Raw genomic sequence first — 17,549 nt, 5'->3', positions numbered from 1 at the left:
GTCTAGCGGCGGAGGGGTGTTGCTCTTCCACAGCGAACGACAAGGAACCAAGCACAAAGCCAACAAACAGGGTTACCAGATGGTGCGAGCCTCAAACCGCCAAATTGGACTCCGAGGTAGCCCAAACATAGCCAAACCCGAAAATTTGAAGTAGCCCAAAAATAGCCAAAATCAGCAAATGTATGCGTGAATACGTCGTATTGCGTAATATTTTTTTTGCTATTCAATCCACAATGATTGAGCGATGGCTGCAGAATCTAGACAAAAGTTTATTGTCACTTAATAACAAACAAATGAATGGAATTACAAAGAAATATAGAAGCATATTTACAAAAAGTAGAAATAGGTAGGGTTTACAAAAAAGTAGATATATACAGAAACTCATGAAATAGAAAATACAACAAAAGAGATGAAAGTGGAGAAGCGAAATAACTTAAACATGATAACTTAAACACTTGATTTGGATGCCGAGGCACTGCTCGGCCCATACAAAACGGTGGAGTTAAAACGCGACAAAAATTCTCTTCCTGGTTTGAAATCTTTGCAGCAGCCAGCGTTCCTCCCCAGACCAAATTTTACATGGAGCAGCGCTTCTAAGGTCTCGTTAGACATCCTGTTTCGAATGTCAGTTTTAGTAAGCAGGACCTGGCTGAACACTCGTTCAACAGCAGCGTTTGACACTGGTAGTGACAGCAAAGAGAGCGCCAGCTTTGACATCAGTGGAAACATCGAGTTCCCGGCAACATTTTTTGCATTGTGTACGGTTACCCAGAATTCGGTTATGGAGTGGGTACCCTCTGCGAGATCGTCGACTCTGGTTTGGAGTAGGTGATACTCAGATTCCATTGTTGAAATACAACTTGGCTCTACAAAAGCATTGAATGAACGATGCACGAAATCGAAAGAGTATTTCTTAATGCTCTTTGGCTCGAGAAGCTTGAGGTCACTGAGAAGCTTCATGTTCGCGGGAAGCCGCTTGAGCACACTCCGTATAGATGCTATCACAAACTTGCGGCACCTTTCCAACAAACAAACTTTTTCACCTTCGCTGAGTGAAGACTTCTCAAAACTGTCGAGAAAAATAACGCCCAAGCTACATGCCCTCACATGCAATATGTGCTGCTCCCACTCCGCATTGTCAGGTTCTGCATAGCCAGGCATAACAACTCTTGTCATTAAAGCTTTAACAAAAGAAATCAATTCTTCATTGAGTCTCACAGGGTCCGGGGCCTCGCACTGAAAGAGCTTATTCATTCGCTCGAATTCATCGATTATTGGGCTTAGAAAACGGAGAAAAAGTAAATTTTGCTCATCAGCGTACATTTCGCTGAGTAATCTTGCTGCGTAGCAGCGTTCCTTACTTTTCATCGCATCAAAGTGAGATCGCAGGGCAGCCCACTGATTCAAGACTGATCTCAAGGCAGGCGCAATGCTAAGCCATCTCGTGGCACAAACGCCTATGAGCTTATTCGGGACATCGCCCGAAGTAATGGCGGCGTATGTTACTCTATATTCTTGCTGCCTTTTCGGTGAATGGGCGAACCAGTTGAAGGTTTCGCGTACTAGGTAGTCAATGTGCGTGAGAAGTACATCTATTGCCTCACTACAGGCAAGCTGTAAAGAATGGCACACACACTTCACAAGAACAAGCCGTGCATTTTCTGCCTTCATTTTTGTGTAAAGGCTGTTGTGCTGCCCACACATGACGCTCGCTCCATCTGTCCCGATACCCACACAACATTCGATGTTCAGTTTGCAAGCATCTAACAGCGCCTTCAACTCAGAAAATAGCCCTTCCGCGGATGCATCGGTCACTGGCACCAAGCCGAGAAAGGCTGTAAGAAAATCCCTTTTGCTGCGAGAAAAAAAGCGCGCCACGACGGCTAGCTCCTTCGTGCACGAGACGTCCGTGCTCTCATCCACAATCAATTAATATTGTGCAGCAGTCATGTCCTTCAAGAGCTCTTCTCTAAATGTTGGCCCCAGTACCTTTGTCACTAGCGCAGCGCACTTCGTTCTCCCCTAGGTGACGGCCGACGCCAACACCGAATCGCTGAAGCACCCACTGATCACGGGCGTCAAGTGGTCCGCCGTCAGGAAGCTTCCGTGAACAGCCAAATGAGCAGCCAAGCGCAGCTCTGCTACCTTGAGGTCGTCAGAAGAACTGGAACATGGCTCCCTGGGTCTTCTGTCCTCAAACGATGCCAGAGGCCCCGCTGCTGGACCAGCGGAACGCTTCATGTTGTTTGCATGCTTGACCCTAGTGGAGTGCAGCTTTAGGTCTTGAACGTGGGGCCGCAATTCCACCTTGCATGCTCGGCAATAGGCTATATCGCCTGAATTGGATGGCGATAGCCAGTCTGCACGTTCAGAAACAAACAAAAAATAGTACTGTACTCACTGCACATATGCATATGCCTCAAATTTCAATTTCGCGTATGAATGGAACATTTTTTTTTCTAAACAGGGCATTAAATTACATACAAAAGCATTCTGACACAATTTGTGCCGAGGATAGAAAATATATTACCTTTGAAGTCCGGCTCCTTCTCCCATTCCTTTTTGTAGTTGCGCGCGTACTTGGCCCACTTGCCCATCCTGGAGCTCGTCTCTTCAAGCTCAGAGCCTCAGACCCGAGACGCACTGCTAGCACTCGGCAAGAAGCGCGAATTTATACCTCCAAATACAATGATCGAAGAGTGTTCAGACGTGTAACGACACGAAGAGCTGTAGTCAACAAGCCCCGCATTCAGTGGTGTATCCAAGGAAGCGGGGGGGGGGGGGGGGGGGGGGGGGTTCGTTCGCCCCCTCAGAGCCTCAGACCCGAAGCGCAATGAAATTTAAGTGGACGAAATGACAAACTGCTACCGGCAGGGTCACTGAACCTGCAACCTTCGGATGGGTGCTCCCCACGTGTCATAGCTTTCACAATCATGTACCCCCTTCCCCTTTTCGGGAGACTTGAAAATATGCGCCAATGACTGACCAAGCGCCCCCCCCCCCCCCCCCCCCCCTCGACGTTTTTTTTTTAAATCTGTTCTCTGCCTCATAATCCTGCAGCAGCGGTTCCTGCGAGTCTTGTGCACCATTTCTTAGTACTTGTACAGTGTGATGTCTGAGGGTCACATTTCGGGTTGTCGCAAATTGTTGGGGTATTTGAAGAACGTCTTTCCACTCCTGTCATAACACGTGCAATGTCAGACGGACACCCTCTGATTCAGTAAAAACTGTAAATGCTCGCGTATTCAACAAAGCATTTCATAAGAAGCACAGGTGTGCATTCTACTTAGAGGCACTTCCTCTGCTATCTTGGATTTTGGTCTCGGACTGAGCAAGAAGGCCCCCTCCACATCTTTCTTATTATCTTTCACTGTGTGGTGCGGGGAAGGGGAGGGGGTGCTTGCTCAGCATTTTACGGTAGTAGAAGTCAAGAAAGTCTAGAGAAAACGTAGCCATCAACACGGTTTCAAACTGAAGACACGTGAAGCCCTTTCTTGGGCTACGTACTCCAGGTGCAGGGATCGTTCAACACATTGGAATGTTTTGATGGCGGGATACGCATGTAAGCCTTGGCGTTCTTTGTATAGAGCTTTTTAACAGAGAGAACCACCACCACCTTTCTTAGCTTTTGCACGGGAGTACAAAAGCTGACGTCGCGCCACGGTACTGCATTTTTGGGGGGTCACGCATGTTAACAGCCAAAAGGGGCTTATGGCGGCGGCCAGGGGGCCGTCGTTGACAAGGTGCATTAGAGTTCCTAGAGAGTTTTAGTGCCGGGGACCCCCAGACGCTCGCGTACGCATGCTCCTGCTTTCCTTTGTATTCTCCGTGGTTGCATCTGCTGGGGGTTCCCGGCGGCTGGAGGTACAAACGAACGCAAGAGCGTGCGTGCGTAAGCTGTTTGGGGTCCCCGATACTAAAATTATCTACAGTTTGTAGCTTTTTGGAATTTTTGCCTAGTCGAGAGCAACTTAGCCCAAAAATAGCCACATAGCCAAACAGAAAAATTCGACGCCAACTCGAACAAAAAGTTGCCCAATTTGGCTATTAATAGCCCAATCTGGTAACCCTGCCAACAAAGCCGCAATCTCCGCCGACCCAGCGTGGAGCTATGGTGGCTAGAAGGGGCAGTGTGACGGGCAGGGGCCAGATGGTGCACATACGTGCAATGAAACATGGCGGCAGGTCTAGGTGGCGCTGCGCGCGTCGGGAGCGCGTGCAGCGGTGTTGGTAGAGCGTGGCTGAAGGCCAAGTATGTATATATATGTTTTTTTCATATTTGTTCGTTATGCGGCGTGCATTTGTTGCACGCTAAACTTCCCATGTATGCTGCAAATGAGCAATTTTATTGAGTTGCCAGTCTGCGCGAGATATGCGATACATACGGCGAATGGGTAGTTGGCAGTCGCCCGTGTTATGTAAATTTGTGTTAGACGTTCGTCCCGGATACGACGTGCTCCTCAAATTATTTTATTCTTGTTGCTCCCTAGTTACGCCCCGCACTCAATAAAAAAAAAACAAGCTCCGGTTCGTGCGGGAACTATACTAACTGCGCAGCTGCAACTTGAATGTTTTGAAGAGGGGCGTTACATTCCCTTAACATTTACAACTTGTGCGTGTCGTGTCACAAGGCTACAACACTCTGGTCATTCTACTACCACTAAGTATATTAAGCAAGTGTTTCTGGAAATGTAAAAAGTTTGCACGGTGCATCCAGCTGGTTCTTCAGAAACATTTTATTTTTGACATGCTCATGCATCAGTTCCAACACAGTGCGAAAAAATGCACTAAAACAAATCAATCAGCACAGCTGAGAATTCTAAGTGAAAGTACCCACAAAATTTACTGGCACCTTCGCAACTTGAGGTGTTTCTGTTTTTGCCGCTGGACAGATCGGTCTTTATTCAGCGACTTTGTATAAAAGTGCAGGCGCGTGAGCACAAAAAACTGCACAATTTTTGCAGTTAGTTCTTTGCCATGATTGGCACAGCCAACTTGATGAAGTTTAATGGTACTCAGAAATGACATGAAATCATGAATACTGAATGCCTGCAGCTTCTCGGTAGAGAAAAAAAAAGTAAATGCTTCTTCTAATGTTGCCACAAGGATGGCCAAGTCATCCCCAGGATATAACAAACCCCCTCGATCAAAATGTTTGGTGAATTCATTGTCTGCACTTTCTGCTACATCCTGTTTTTTCATGGCTAGCTTTGATGCACATGTGCCACAAGAATTTTTGGTCCTGAACTTTCTAGCTACATAACCAGACAGGTAGTAAACCAAACGGCTGTCACTTTTCTCTACCACATAGCTGCTGTGGTCGCTTCTAAAAGCAGACTGAATGGCATCGCCAGCACCATCTATATATCCAGCCTCGAGCATGTCCTCAATAATCTCTCTTAATCCGAAAACGGCACTGTTACTTGCACCTGCTAAAGACGTCGTGTCCAGTAGAGTGTTCACAACCTGTGCCGGGGAGTTTCCAGACTTTGGTGGTCGCGCAAGATTATAGAAACTGAGACAATTTACAGTTATAAGAAACTGCCCCGGGCTTGGGTGGTCATTTGTACCCGAATACTGTCTTATTATACCGAACAAGTTTTCCAACTTGTCTTGACTTAATCTTGATGTCAGCAAGTATTTAAACGCCACTGACGACGTTAAATACTGCAGAAGTGAGAGTGTACTGCGTATTGTAACTCTCATACCCTCAGCAGTACCTTTGCTCATGAAGCCACCTCCACATTTTTTGAAGCTTCTTCCCATGCGTCTAAGAAGACAAGAAAAGCCTCAAGCTCAGCAACATCTTGTGATGACGGTCTAAGTCCTCGCTTTGGACACCTTGACGTCATGATTGATATTAGCCGACTGAGGCGTCTCACAAGTTGTTCAGTTGCGGATACTGAGCTGGAGAACTCTGGTTCATCCGATCTGTACAGAAACATACCTTTCAGAACTTCCTCACTGAAAAGCGTGAAAGCTAAATTTACTTTCATCTTTTCAAAGGAGTTTGGTCGGATATGTGCTTTTGTTACAAGGGGCATCGCTTTAAGTGTTAAAGAGCTGTTGTCTTTGGCCCATGCTACCTCTATATCTTCAATGCATGCACGCCCATCCGGAGTCGTGAACCCAGTGCTGACAAACGTGTTGCGGATGCACTTCACTAGATGAGGAAAATCGGAATAGAAGTGCAGCTCTCTTGAAGAGTCTACAGGATGTGACACCTTGCACGTGATGCCACCCGAGTGTGCTGAAAAAAAAGTATGTATGTATGAGATTGTTGAAATTCCTAAGCACAAGGACCAGCAAATGTTATTTCAACACAGTTAGCCCTGCAATACTGCTGACTTCAGTGCTCCAAATTACAGGTTCAACAAAGTATCATACCACCGATTCCAAATGACTTCCACATGCTGCGATTCCAAGTAGCCCCGTCACACGACACGAAGTTCACGAAGAGACCGGCTTTTTCTGCCAAAAGAATCGCCTCAAGAAGCAGCTTGGAAAGCATGTCTGCCTTGATATTTCCTTTTGAGGAAAACACACCTAGTATCTGTGTCCAGTCCCCTGCAGAACAAACAAATAAAAGCAGAGCCAACAAGCGTGAATAAATACGATACATTGAACCCCTTAGAGGCGCATGTGAAAAATTCAAAAATTGAAATTTTTGCACAATTTTCTAGAAAAAAAAAACAATAATTTTTTGAGAAGTTGAGGCAGAATACATTAAAAAGGTGATAATCAGATAATATTTGAGCTTTATGTTGCGAAAAATAACAATAAGGAATTCTCATTTTCCAGAATATGGCACACTTTTGCTCACAAACTTGAAAACAAAAATGACAAGTCGTACAGTTGCTCTGTTTGACGTGGTTGTACACAAAAGTACGCACTTCACAGATGCACTTGTTTTAATGTCTTCATATGTTTTAGTTAGTGCGAAGACATGTTTTGTACTACGGTTTCCAACTTGGTTAAACTGGTGCCTCACACATCATATGGAATGCACAGGAAAGATACTACACAGAACTACTCACCATGAAAGGGTTGAAAAAGCATCACCATCCCATGGTCTGCTGGCGTGGATCTTTGCTCGTCTGCTGTAAAGCTGCCCAGGTCAACAAATCCTTCAACAAACCCTAAAAAAATGACAAAAACTTGTAGTTAACACGACAACAGACTTATTTGGCATATGCGCTGTTACTGAAAATAGGGAGTGTGATTTTCGCATCAAATAATTATTTTCATATTTAAATCGTGTAGGGTGTAGAGAAACGTAGGCACTACATACCTGCTTGGTTGACACCAAACTGCTCAGACAGCCTCAGTTCATCGAAAATGATGCCACCATGTCGGCTGCAGACATCCATGCTTTCAGTCTTCGCACTAAGTGCCTTAAACACAGTGTCATTAAATCCGAAGCCACTTTTGAAATTGCGCACATAAAACGCTGTAGACAAGTTCGGCTTGGCAGGACAAGAATTTTCTGCTTCCGAAGGTGCTCATAGAGCTTCGGACTCCTCATGCGAAGCAGCACGCATTCTAGGATCCAATTCTTCATATACAGCATGCCACATGTCGATTTTCTTTTAGCTGCACTGAAGCATGCCATAATTGCCATCTGTTGTTTCTGAGGCAACTTTTTAATGCGTTCATTCAGTGCCTCATCTCCAATTTGCTCATTGGCAGACTTCATCATGTTGAGTTCCCTCTGCACGTTCAGCAGCTTTCGTTGAGCAGCTACCAGACGGCGGCGAGTGTTGGCGTGCCTTACAAGGCGTTTAACTGAAACGCCGTGTTTCTGTCGTGATTGCTGATTTTGCAAGAGCTTTCGTAGGTACTTGCAGTGCATGCAAGGGCCCTTACTTTCGCATGTAAGGCTGCACTTGGGCGAAAAGTACAAGCCGGCAAAATACTCATATTTTCCTACTGTGTTTGGTTTCATACCACAGCCAGCATATAAAACCAGAGAATGTGCGCTGTTCAGCGCCAACTGCGCCTCATCTGGTGAGGAAACATTGCGTTTTAGGTGCAGCTTGCCCCTAAGAAAAACGGAACAACTGACTGTTCTTACTTGCTCAACGGCCTGTTCGAACTTCACCAATTTCGGCAGCAGTAGGTGATCCAACTCGGCACCCTCTAACTCGCAAAGGCCGAAAGTGACGGTCCCTGTTTCAGTGGAAAACGATAGTTTGTTCCAGCTTGTGTTAGGAAGTTCGATGTTCCGGCACACATATTCCGCTCTGACTTCACTCTGCGGCTCCACTCCTATCGTGTCAGTATGTACAGCTTCAGTAAACTCCGATTCTGCAGCATGTTGTGCTTCTATTACTTGTTCACTTTCTTCCGGCGCCTGCTGCTTTACAGTAGTCCTTCTTTTTTTAGTCGGGGGCTCACCTTGTTCACACAGGTTTCTCTCCTTCCTTCTAGTCGGCGTTTTCTTTGTGAGGTATTTTGGCGCATCCGGGAAGATTGTAGGAACGGCGTCCTCTGTTAGCAGCGGCCGATCGCGTGGAATTTCAACCACCTCACCATTGATAACATGACGATAAGTCCTCTGTATAAACGTTGCCTCGAAGTGACGTTCACAAACGACGCAGTCGTTGGTTAGTTCCTTATCGCCCCGTTTTATATTACGGGCCCACTGCTCCCGTTTCAATGCATCCTTGGGAGCTCGAAACGACGACACCCTTGCCGGACACGACTTGTACCCACTTTTACAACCGGGTACAAAACACGTACCTGCTTTCGCTGGCATGGTAATAGTGTGTCGCTATCTGCAATCATTCACATGGTGCGCGTCCAGGAGTCACACAAAAACAGTTGCACGTGCGGAAGTTTGCTCACAGTGCCAAACACACGTGGCTGTAGCAGCTGTAGCAATGGCTGTAGCGGCGAAGATCTCGCGCGCTCCCGACGACCGCCGCGCCCCTAGCGGCGTAAAAAATGTCATCGCGTTTTGTGCGCCTCTCTCCCACGGCGTGCATATGGCGACCGTCACACTGCCCTTCTAGCCACCATAGTGGAGCTCAGGGAAGGAGGAGGTCAGATGCGCGGGCGGGTCAACGAGTTCCACAGGAGAGGGGAGGTCGGCTGACGCGCATGCTCGCGCGAGTTGCTGCGCGGGCGAGTCCATTAGTTCCTGAGGAAAGGGGAGGCAGGGCGACGTGCACCCACGCGCGTGTTGGCAGGCGGCGCAAGGCGCGAGTTTTGAATTACCGCTGCCGTGATGGGACGTGAACCGGCGCGCGCTATAAGATATTGAATTCACGTATACCAAAATGATCAGTAAATGCTTGTTGTGGTCAAAGAATGGTTTGTTATATCCATTGTGAGGAAATTTTCGCTTCGTTAAAACGAGGTTTTAAATACATGGGCGTCTGTGGGAATTTCAAGGGGAATTACAGTTGCTTCGTTATATCCATTAGTTCGTTATATCCCACTTCGTTATAACGAGATTCTACTGTATTGCGAGTCCAATGACTCAGAAGGTCATCTGGTGTAAACGCACAACACTACAATACCATTCACTGCTTGTCGCAACACGGGGACGTGGGTTGTTTTCGGAAGTACACTTGACATTGAATCACGCGAACAACATGAGTAATCGATAAACAAAGGAAGAAAGCACTTGAGCGAGTTGACAAAAAGGCGCACCTACGATAAGGCTATTTTGAACAGCAACGTAAGACGAGGCATCATCGGCCATTCGATCATTGCAGGAAAACTTCCTGACACGCGGAAACTATCGAGTAGACCAGTTTTAAAGCACGATAAGCTCACAATAAATGCACTCAATATCTATAAACACAGCAAATATGTAACCGCGCATTTAGCCCACATCTGCTTGCGCCATAGAGTTTTCTAAAACAATGTCTCGTTGCCTAAAATTAACTAGAGGAGGCTCTGGCGCTGCAATCTTTCAGCGACCATGGGAATGATTGACAGTACACGCATTTCTCTAGTCTTCGCAACTGTTGTCAACTCTTTGGCCCAAAAGGAGACTGGGCGGAAGATTGGAATATCTGTAAATTTGATGGACGGGGGGTAGTGCGTAGTAACTTTCGTCCACATTCTTCTCCTTCAAGGGTACACACAGTGTTCGGTCATTTCACAACCACAACGCAAGGCTGCTCGGTGAAGGGCTGCCCCACGACGGTAGGAATCGCCTGCGACTCATTTGGCAAGGATCAGAATGGGGACGTCGGCTGTTGTTTGGTTAATCGTGAGGTTAACGCTGGCCTCATCGCACGGCTTCACATGTCCCAACAAGTAGCAACCGATGGCCAGTGGCTTCTCCATCACCGTGTATTTGATCCCTGCTTGTTTTGACACTCTGATTGCTGTGGTCACCTTAAGCTCTCACTTCGTTTCTGTTAACCTTAGCCAGCGTGAAATACTTTTCGTTCGCCGCGTCTGCTGCCCGGATGTCAACATTCACAATGCTTTGAAAGAGGCGCAGCGTCATCTCACTTTTTGTGCTTTGTGTCCACTTCGGTTGAATCATGAGTTGAACTTTGCCCTTTTCTGCGGACACGAGCAATTTAGAGAGGGGTGACCGTACTTCTTACAGTTAGAACACTGCGGCCTTCTTTTTTCGGGGAGCCGGTCTCTTTCCTCGGTTGGGATAGTTTGGTCTCCCTTCTTGATTCGGAGTTTTGTTGGGTTTGTTTACTTTTGTTAATCAAGGCCGTTCCCGCAACTCGTTTTTCATTGTGGCCGTGACCCACAAGATTTTGAAATCCGCTCGCCTTTGAATGTTTTCAGTCCCGGGAGCCAACGCATCCGACTCGCTCTTCGAGACGCGTCAGTCATCGCAGGAGATCCTCTAGAGAGTTGTATGTGCTCGTGCTGATCGCTCGGGTGGTGTTATGATTCTTTAACTCAGTGATGAAATATTCAATACAAGCTTCGTCGTTAAGGTTGCAACGATGCACATTTGCTAATAAGTCATAATAGTAGCACTCGATGGGCTTGTGGGGATCTGAGGCGCACCTGCGACCATTTCGCAGGCATTCCGCCACACGGCCACAATCTTTTGCTTTTCCTGCTTTGATAACGACGCGTGGCAATAGATGGCGCCACGTGCGGGCACGGCACGCGGTACGCGCGCGCTGAGGGAGCGCTCTTTCCTCTGTGGTCGGCGCCGGGTAAGCACGTGTTTTCCTTCGTCCGTGTCCCCTTTGGGAATCGCCGGACTGTAGCCTGCCTGGCGTGGCCTTGGGCACCTCGGCAGGTGTGTTTACTTGAGTGCTAGCTTCGGTAGCGTACGCTAAGCCCACAGCGGTGCCTAGTGCTTGAAGTAGTCGTACCACACCGAGCCGCACTTGCCGTAGGCCTTCGCGTACGAGGTTTGTCCTAACACTCGCGACCAGGCCCAGTGGCCATCGTGAGAGCGCGCAGCATAGCCGCGAGGGACCTTTTCCCGACCGGCGTGACAAAGCTCGCCATTGCCAGCTGCGACGTGCTCGCGGTTTTCCCCTTATTGTGAACGTCCACGTGCGGGTGCCTTTGCTACCCGCGTCCCGGGAGCGGACGTTGTACTGTTTGTTTGGGGTGCCGCCAGAGGCAATGAAGTGTTGTGTATTTTTGCATTAGAACACTGTCTGTTTGCCGCGCCGCGCTAAATGCCTTATTAGCTGAGCGCGCGCGGAGCGGTGCACTACACGCGAGTAAACGGAGTAGCGGCCCTGTGGCTCGCTAAGCGTGAACCCGCGGTGATCGTCCGCTGCAGTTAGTAGCGGGGTCACCATACTGGCGCCCAACGCGGTATCAAAGGCTCAGTAAGCCTTTGATTAGTCTTAGCCGAGTCAGCCTGCCTTTGCGAATCAGGCTCGCCGCGTTTACCAGCGTTAGGTCTGCTCCGCGTGAGTTCTGTCCGGTGACGCTTTTAGCAGATACCGCATTGCTCGAGAACAGGGCCAGTGCCCCCCTTGAGCATCACAATCGCGCACCCTCACTTGTCACAAGCCCCAGTCGGGATGACATGAGGCTCCCACTAGAGAGGTAGCGTGTCTTGGGTCCGGGACCATAGCCCAACCCAAACAGTGCACAAGGGCAAATTGGACTACTACTGCTCCCTTTGGAATACATGGCAGTTCCATGTCACAGCGCTCCGAAACGGCTCTCAGTGGAGCTTCCAGGGCGCAGATCGGCACCCTGGCCTCAGCCGTTGCCGAATTTTGCCCGCTGGCTGCTACGCAACCTAGCAGCCAAGCTCATTTCGAGCACGCGCCTGCACCGCTAGCCGCAAGTGGCCTAGCATTTTCACGTGAAGCTGCCCAAAGAGTTAGCTGTGAAAAACAGGCGCTCCCCAAAGTTGTGACGGCCGGTATCCATTTTGAAACCGCGCCGCTTATCAAGCTCGGAGACAGTTCCCCATCACTCGCCCGTGCCGCTAATGCACCGACAGCTTCATTTGAAGCGGGCGCACAGACGCTGCTGCAAAATGCCGCCCAAATGATTCAGGCACTCACGGGGGCAGTCCAAACGCTTTCGGCCATTCCAAAACGCCCTCATCCCGCTGTCATGTTGGCCGTTCCGACCTACAGCGGGTATGGTGATCTGCAAAGTGCAAGAGATTACCTGGACTCCCTCACACGTTATCAGAGAATCATGGGTCTAGACGACCAGGAAGTGCTCAGACGCGTCGTCCTGGCTGCACTGACTGACACGGCGGCCAGGTGGCATCGGCTTTCCAGCCACCGAGCAGCAACCCCCGATGAGTTCCGCGCGGCCTTCATGCGCGAATTCTTACCCGCTGACTGCGGCGCGAGCTCGAGCTCCGCACACAAGCCCCTGATGAGTCGCTTCAGGAGTACGTACGCGCGATGGAAAACCTTTTTTCTATCGCTGAGCCCAGAGCCTCGAACGAGGAGCACGTCGAACGGGTGATTAGGCAGGCACACCCGACCTTTTCAGCATACCTGTGGGGCAGTCACTTCTGTGATTTGGAGGAATTGGCCGTCGAAGCAAAGCGCATCCAAGTTGACATTCTTGTTACGCGTTCCTATCGCCCGCCACCGCCAGCCAGCGAGGCCGTCGAACAGCGCTGCGCGTGGGGAGGGGCCATGGCCCTTCCTCAGCTGCAACAACCCGCCGGAGCTGCCTTTGCGGCTACCGCTACAGGTGGGCGCGTGTGAGAGATAAGCGATCGAGCTTTAGATTCCTACACGTACGGGAGGCGTGCAGCCGGTGCTGCATCGCAACTCGACGTGCGCGAGCAGGGACGAAATCTGACCCAGCGCATCACCGGTGGTAACGGTCGTCAGAGCGGTTCCTTTAATCACGCGGCGAACCGACCCCGGCAGCTCGAAGCTGCTCCGTCTCGGGAAAGGCACCGCGATGGAGTGCGCTGCTTCCGCTGCCGTCAACGAGGGCACATAGCGAGGGAGCGCTCCGCGTTTGTGCCTCTTGTGAGGCAGGTGTGATGGTTAAGGGACGTTCGTCACTATGTTTGCTTATAGCGGACGAGAAAGGATTAACATGAACTTTTTATTTCATGGCATGGGTGGAACGGCTGACGGCGCACGGATACGCTACCGTGTGCAGCGCCATTGAGTCGGACTTTGCGACCAACGCAGCAGCCTGGGTCGCAACTCCGGAGGTCCAGGATCAGGCCACGGCTCACGAGGACCACACCCGGTAGGTCTCGCCCCACAAACCTGCTCCCGGCCACTGCACCCAGGCAGGAGCCGTTCAGCAGGCCCCGTCCTTGGACCTTGTACAGGCCGACGGACTCGACCTCGAACCGACACACCTGCTGACACGTACGCGTCCCACGTCTGGCTCAGGAACGCTGTCAGGAACTCGTCCTCTCGAGCGGCGCACCGCCTCGTCTCCTTCGTGGCCTCAACCCTCGATTCAGCCAGCAACTCCCCTGGCACCTGGATCCTCGGCCACCCTGGACCTCGCCCGGTTCCGTGCTCCTCTGTGCGCACTCCCGCGTCTCGCCCAGCAGAACGTCTCGCTCGTCCCTTGCCGATGTGCGACGCTCTGGTGACACCGGCGCTTGATGGCATGGGTGCGGCCACGGAGCAGTCAACCCGCAATGGAGACGCGATGCTCCATGCGGGGCATGGCCAGCCCGTCCAACGAAGAGCATGCGCCGAGACGCGATGCCGACGCAACCGTGACCATTAGCCAGGCCACGTTCATCGCTGTGTCGCACGGCTGACCGTGGAGATGCCTCGCCGAGATCCGCGATGCCGTCGGCAAGGAAGAGAACAGCAGGCCAGGCCGCGGCCCGAGATGGAGTACTCATGCCGGCAATGCCACCCCAGCTGGTGGTTGGACGGCAGCAGCGTGGACGGCCGCGTTCCCTGGCCGGAACCTGGATTGCCTGCGTCCGACGCTTGGGCCCGCTGTCTTCCGTCTCGCTCATCCCTGAACCTCGCAAGGCTCCGTGGTCCTCCGTACACACGCCCGCGTCTCGCCCGGCAGAACGTCTTGCTCGTCCCTTGCCGATGTGCGACGCTCTGGTGACACCGGCGCTTGATGGCGTGGGTGTGGCTACGGAGCAGTCACCCCGCATCGGAGACGAGATGCTCCATGCAGGGAATGGCCAGCCCGTCCAGCGAGCAGCTTGCGTCGAGACGCGATGCTCGGCGCAACCGTGACCATTAGCCAGGCCACGTTCATCGCTGTGCCGAACGGCTGACCGTGGAGACGCCTCGCCGAGATCCGCGATGCCCTCGGCAAGGAAGAGAACAGCAGGCCAGGCCGCGCCCCGAGATGCAGTACTCGTGCCGGCAATGCCGCCCCAGCTGGTGGTTGGACGACCACGTTCCCTGGCCGGAACCTGGCTCGCCTGCGTCCAACGCTTCGGCCCGCTGTCTCCCGTCTGCCACTGCTCCGGCTCGTCCCCAGCCACAAAGCCCACTGCCACGTGATGGTCGCCCGTGGCCCAATCGTGGCACGCCACCTCTATGGGCCACCACAGGTCATCAGCTGATTCGCTGACACTCACGCGCACATTACACGCGCTTTGCCCCGCACTTCTGTCGTTGTCGTTTTCTTCACTCATCACAGCAAGGAAACGGGAGCGCGGGCCGTTCGTGAAAGCACGAGCGGCCGAACCCTTGCTTCTCCTCTCTGCGTACCGGGCAAGCAGTCTTTCTGGTGCGCACGCGCCGTTTATTTCGGTCACCATTGTCGGTCGCGAATTCTCGGCATTGCTGGAGACGGGTGCCAGTGCTTCGTTGTTTTGCGAACAGGTGTTGTCCCGCTTGCAGAAGCACTCGGTGCGCTTGCGGGACAGCCGAACGACATTCACCCTCGGCAAAGGCGTGGCCCAGTCGGCGGGCACCGCGAGGTTGACTGTCAGATGGGGAGGTCGAATGAGATGCGCGCGTTTCGTTCATCTTTCAGGGCTCAGTGTTCCTGTGATTCTCGGTTGGGGCTTTCTCCTAAAAACCGGTATCGTAGTGGACATTGCGAATGGAGGCTATTGCGACGGACCTTTTTCCGAGCTAAAGCCGTTCATCAGCCCACCTGCGCTTTCTGTTGCCTGTGCAGTAGAAGCGTCGAAACCGTGCCACGTGCAAACTTCGGGGACAGGCCCCTGCGCTATGCACTCGTCGGCTCAAAATCCCCATCGGGATCGAGCGGCACGACACGAAAAGGCTCCGCATTCTTTGATCGCCTGTGCGACTCAATTGGATGATACACAGAAGGCTCGTTTGCCGGCACTGTTGCACGAATACGATGAGCTCTTCACCGATCAACCCGGCTGTACCGATTTGGTGAGCTATTCGATCGAAACTGGTGACGCGCTTCCTTTGAAGTGTAACTCCAGGCCCGTCAGCCAGGCCAAGAGGCAGGTAATTGACGGCTTGCTGGATGAGATGCTTTCATCTGGCATTGTTCGCCGTTCGTCTAGCGCCTGGGCGTCTCCAATTGTGTTGGTGCCTAAGAAAGATGGCAGTCATCGCCTGTGCGTAGACTACCGCCGTCTGAACGGAATGGCTCGTAAGGATGCTTATCCGCTCCCCACGATTAGCTCCATCGTAGGAAACCTCCGCACTGCGCGGTATTTTACCACATTAGATGCCTCCAAAGGTTACCTACAGGTCCGGATGAATGAGCTTGACCGGTGCAAGACCGCGTTCACGTCTCAAAGAGGGCTATTTGAGTTGACTCGTATGCCCTTTGGTCTTTGCAATGCTCCTGGGACTTTTCGAGACTCATGGACCACGTCCTCGGGGAAGCAAAGTGGTTTTACTATATGTGCTACCTCGACGACATCGTGATTTATTCATGAACTTTCGAAGAGCACTTGGCCCACATTGCCGATGTGCTCGAGAGGGTGAGAGCTGCCGGGATGACGTTAAATCCCGCAAAGGCCCAACTAGCGCAAACCCGAGTTCAGTTACTTGGCTTCACGCTGGGCGAAGGCTCCATTGAGCCAGATCGGGAGAAACTTCGAGCAATCTTCAATTTCCCCGCGCCCAAGGACGTACGCGGCCTGCGCCACTTTCTCAGAATGGCCAATTTTTACCGGTCATTCATTCCGTCCTGTGCCCGAGTGCAGGCGCCCTTGACCAAGCTCTTGGGTAAGTCAGCTGAGTGGCGATGGGGACCTGAGCAGCAAGAGGCGTTTTGCCGTCTGTCTAGTGCCATTGCGGAGACAGCGCAGCTCAAGCTCCCCGACCTGACCAGACCGTTTGTTGTCCAGACTGACGCAAGCGATCTGGGATTAGGAGCAGTTCTCCTACAGGAATACGATGGTGCGTTGCAGCCGCTGGCCTTTGCCAGCTGCTCGTTGATATCCGCGGAAAGGAATCATTCTGTGACCGAGGGGGAGTGTCTCGCCATCGTGTTTGCACTGCGGAAGGTTGATGTCTACCTTGATGGGACAAAATTTGTGGTGCAAACAGATCACAGCGCACTTAGCTGGCTGATGCGGCTCCGTGAGCCTGCAGGAAGGCTAGCTCGCTGGGCTCTCCTGATACAGCATTATGACTTTTCAGTGCAGTATCGGAAGGGGAGCACTAACGTGGTAGCTGACGCGCTATCTCGTGCACCAGTGTCTACCAGGAACCTGGATCCTGGTGCAACAACCGCTAGCGGTGTCTTTGCGCAAGTGAGCGGGGCGGGCGAAATGGCGGTGGAGCCGCTGAGTGGAGAAAAGGGTGAGTGCGCCGACGAGAAAACCCTTTCCACGGGCCAGGCAAGCAGCGTGCCGCGAAGCGGGCGAGAGGGGGAGCGAAAGGGAAGCGAACCCATGACGCCAATGCGAGCGGAGGCGATGGCTGCAGTCCTGAGTGGGAACGATACCAAGCTCTCTTTGGGAGAATGGGAATCGCTTTCAGCAGACAAGAGTTACTGAAGGCCCAGCAAGATGATCCGTTTTGTCGCGAGTTGAGCGACGGTCTCAGGGAGACGGAGCGCCGCGACGCTGTTGGTAGTGCGGCGGGCGCAGGGGGACGGGAACCGGCGTGTGTCGCTGGGTCCCCCGCGGATACATACTTGCTAGACCATGATGGACTCCTGCTGAAATACATAGCCACCGATGAGGAGTCAGTGGACCCGTTTAAGGTGGTTGTGCC

The 17,549-nt window shown here is 51.6% G+C and overlaps 1 long non-coding RNA gene across 1 annotated transcript; it reads left to right on the top strand.

Annotated features, from left to right (window-relative positions):
* The first annotated feature begins 6,096 nt into the window (after nucleotides 1-6,096).
* On the top strand, nucleotides 6,097-7,415 carry LOC142774840 (uncharacterized). Its single transcript, XR_012886577.1, has 2 exons — nucleotides 6,097-6,261; nucleotides 6,369-7,415. It is a non-coding gene; the product is annotated as an uncharacterized LOC142774840 (long non-coding RNA).
* The last annotated feature ends 10,134 nt before the right edge of the window (nucleotides 7,416-17,549 follow it).

Source organism: Rhipicephalus microplus, chromosome 10, assembly GCF_043290135.1.
Source record: "Rhipicephalus microplus isolate Deutch F79 chromosome 10, USDA_Rmic, whole genome shotgun sequence".
Taxonomy (NCBI): Eukaryota; Metazoa; Arthropoda; class Arachnida; order Ixodida; family Ixodidae; genus Rhipicephalus; species Rhipicephalus microplus.
This window is presented reverse-complemented; position numbering and strand designations above follow the sequence as displayed.